This window comes from Prunus avium, chromosome 3 (genome assembly GCF_965620075.1).
Source record: "Prunus avium chromosome 3, drPruAviu1.hap1.1, whole genome shotgun sequence".
NCBI lineage: Eukaryota > Viridiplantae > Streptophyta > Magnoliopsida > Rosales > Rosaceae > Prunus > Prunus avium.
Genome location: NC_142286.1, coordinates 25,244,448 through 25,247,862, shown reverse-complemented (window position 1 = coordinate 25,247,862; position 3,415 = coordinate 25,244,448). Strand labels below are relative to the sequence as shown.

The following is a 3,415-nucleotide window of genomic DNA, read 5'->3' as shown; positions in this document are numbered from 1 at the left end:
TGTGGTGTGTCAATTAAGTGTTCTTTACGTACTCAAATTAGAACTTATAGGAAGCCGACAAGTTCTTCGTGGGATCGACCCCGTACTTACATAATCTATACTTCAATAGATTCGTGCACTTGCGGGTATTTTTAATTGGTTGTTTGCACATTAATTTGTGTCCTCTTAGGAATGCAACATTAAACATTCAGCCATAATCATACATCTATTTATTGTAGCATTGATGTAAACACATTATGATACAAAACCACATTACAATAAACACATTATGATACTCATATAGATATGTGTTTATTGTATCATAATGTGTTTATTGTAATGTGGGTTCTGTACATTGATGTAACTCTCGGCAAATAGCCACAAGACACCAATTAAAGCACTCAAGCACTCATTCCATCTTTGGCTCTGATTTGACCAGAAAATTCCTAGCTTCATCATCCCTAACTTCACTGCATTGGGAACATATAGGAACAAAAATTCAAATAAATGACTGCTGAAAGAAATGAGAAAGATACAAAAACTGCAATTGACTTGAAAACAAGCACTTGAATAACCGGAAAGAGCATAAGAGCACGAAACCTGTCTATAGCTTCTGTCTTTGAAATCAAGGTGAGCTCTTTGGATGCAAGAAATTCACAGAAACTGCTGAGGGCTTTCTCCTGGCAGAATATACATAGAGTGTGCAGAAAATCATTGAACTTTTTCGGTTCCTGCAAAGGACAAATTTTCTGAGGTTAATATGCAATTGTCATGTAAGCTACAGCTGTCAAAGTACACCAGTACAAGTAAACTAAAATGACACTAAGTACGATATGCGTCAAAAGAAGTCATTCTCCTTCTAAGTAGATATGCGTCAAATTGTGATTTATCCACCTCATTATGTAAGATTAATTTACTCATTACTCACAAGGAGCCAAGCTAATTTTCTTTTATGGGGAGAGGAAAGGTCCTTTTTTCACAAAATTTAAGAAGAAGAAACACATTACAATAAACATATATACTCATATCTATACTACTCACATTACAATAAATACACAAAAAGGATACCTAAATCCATACGAATGACATATAATCAACACATTCAGATACAGACTCTGATACCAGTATCCATACACTATAATGAACACATTAAGATACTCATATGATACTGATATCCAAACTACTCACAGTATTCTCGTGTTGGTTCAGATACACATCGACACTATTATCGGTGATAAAGGAAGACTGGATTGTTCATGTGGCCAGTTCAGACTTAAGAGTATTCTTTCCATAAAACATAAATGACATTATCCTAGCCATTGTAATAGTTTCCTACTGCATCTTTCTAAAAAAGATACTCATATGATACCCAAATCCATACTATTCACACTGTTATCAAGACATTCAGATACACAATCGGATACCTCTTTCTTAACAAAAAGATACAGAATAAGATACCCAAATCCATATTACCCACTTATTTGCAAGATACAGAATAAGATACCCAAATCCATATTACCCAAATCCATATTACCCACTTCTTTGCAAGATACAGAATAGAAATTCAATATGTCTTGTCAGATCACCCATATTCAAGACTAAAAGATAATCACTTAGCATTGACCCCTATGAAATAATCACCTGAATCATTCAAAATCAAATTTTTCGTCTTTGTTTTCTATACAACCAAAAACAATTAAATACTAAAGATATCATCATCAGCAACATCAGAATCATCCATACTTTCGTCCTAATCAAATTGGGGCAGCAACGTGAATTGCTATCTTTCAAGTTTCTCGATACAAAGTATCTTCTACAGCAAAGAGTGAGGAAGAGAAAGAGGAAGAGAGAGAAACAGTACCTCTGGATCTTGCCTTTCACGTTGTCGATAGTCACAACCTCAAGAGTGATGAACTTTCCAGTTAGGGTTTTCACCCAAATAAAAAAGCGTCTTTCTGGTTTCTATCTGAGAGAGAGAGAGAGAGAGAGAGAGAGAGAGAGAGAGAGAGAGAGAGAGAGAAACGCGTGATGTGGATGACCAACGTGCTGGTTTTGGTTTCTATTCTACTACCCCTGCCTCAAAATCCAGATGGAAAACGGAATGAGATTTTGGGTTGTAAGATTTTGCACAAATGAAAACAATTTTTTCTTTAATCTGGATTTTGGGTGGCGTTATGAGCTTCTGGGTATTTGGGTTTTCAGATTTTGGGGTTTGCGCCCGACAGTACCTCGAGGGTTAGTCCTCGCAATCGCGCGGGGGATATCTTGGTTTTCACCAAAAAAAAAAGGAAGAAGAAAAGGCGCGAATGCCAAAGGAGGGAAATTGTAGCATACACACTTACATAGTAAGCTTGCTTTTTCTCTACAGCCATTGAGATTATATTGGATGGCTGAAATTGATCCTCACATAGTGTCCTCATTTAGGAGTCCTCGTTAGAGCCCAGCCATATGTCATAATAGACACCCATTGGAACAACCTTTATGAAGAATGTATTCCCATATGAGGAGTACAAGTGTACGTTTTGGGCCTTGCAAGTTGACTGCCGAAAATAGACTGGAATTGACTTCATTGCAGTTAGCTTGTGGGCTTGTTTTGGGCTTGATCTTCCCTCCAAAATCTGGAAAAATCTGGATCTTGAAGCTCTTTGAATTATATTTCCAAGCATATGCAGCCCAGCTCAAGGAAAAATCGGAAAGCCCTTCAAATGTGATATTTGGCCCAGTAACGCAGATGCTGCCGAATTTGACCTTAAGTTGCCAAAACTTGTATAACTTTCTCTAGAAGACTCGGAATCATGAACCGTAAAATTCTCCAAAAACTAGACTTCCGCATCTTTCCAATGATGTATGGCTCGTTATCTGGTTCTTCTTGAGCAAGTACAGTCCAATTCATGAAGTTGACTGATCTGCAGACACCGATGAGCCAACTTGTCTCCAAAATGCATTTAATGAGTCTCAAGCTTATTACACTGAAACAAACACAAAACTTATTAAAAGCACAAGTTTAACTCAAAAACATAACCAAATCATAAGTTAGAAGGATGCAAAATGACATGTAATTATGCACCGATCAGGCGACCACGACCGCGTGATCAAAATCGAGAGGCGCACCCTGCCAGCGTTGGCCGAACGAGGAATGATGACGCAAGTGTCTTCGGCCGAAATCACCAACGAGGTTGACACGGCCAAAGCAGATTGACGCTACCCTATAGTCAAGTATCTACGTGACTCCTCCGGCAACCATGAAAAGACTACGTGCTTTCGGGTTGGGGGTTATTTGATTTACCAAAACGAGCTGTACGCATAGAATATGCAAGAGGATGTATCAAGTGTCAGATCTACGACCCCATACAAAGGGTACCCGCCGATGCCCTCCATCCGGTTACTAAATCATGGCCATTCAGAGGGTGGGCCGTGGACATCATTGGCAAAATCT

At 38.4% G+C, this 3,415-nt stretch overlaps 1 long non-coding RNA gene across 2 annotated transcripts; it reads right to left on the bottom strand.

The window, feature by feature from the left end:
* Window positions 1–310: 310 nt before the first annotated feature.
* LOC110761425 (uncharacterized) lies at window positions 311–2,185 on the bottom strand. 2 transcript variants are annotated; one of them, XR_002527382.2, is made up of 3 exons: window positions 1,841–2,185; window positions 580–710; window positions 311–449 (listed from the first exon to the last, which is right to left on the bottom strand). It is a non-coding gene; the product is annotated as an uncharacterized LOC110761425 (long non-coding RNA). The 2 variants fall into 2 exon arrangements; XR_002527381.2 differs by lacking the exon at window positions 1,841–2,185 and adding an exon at window positions 1,168–1,283.
* Between the last annotated feature and the right edge of the window lie 1,230 nt (window positions 2,186–3,415).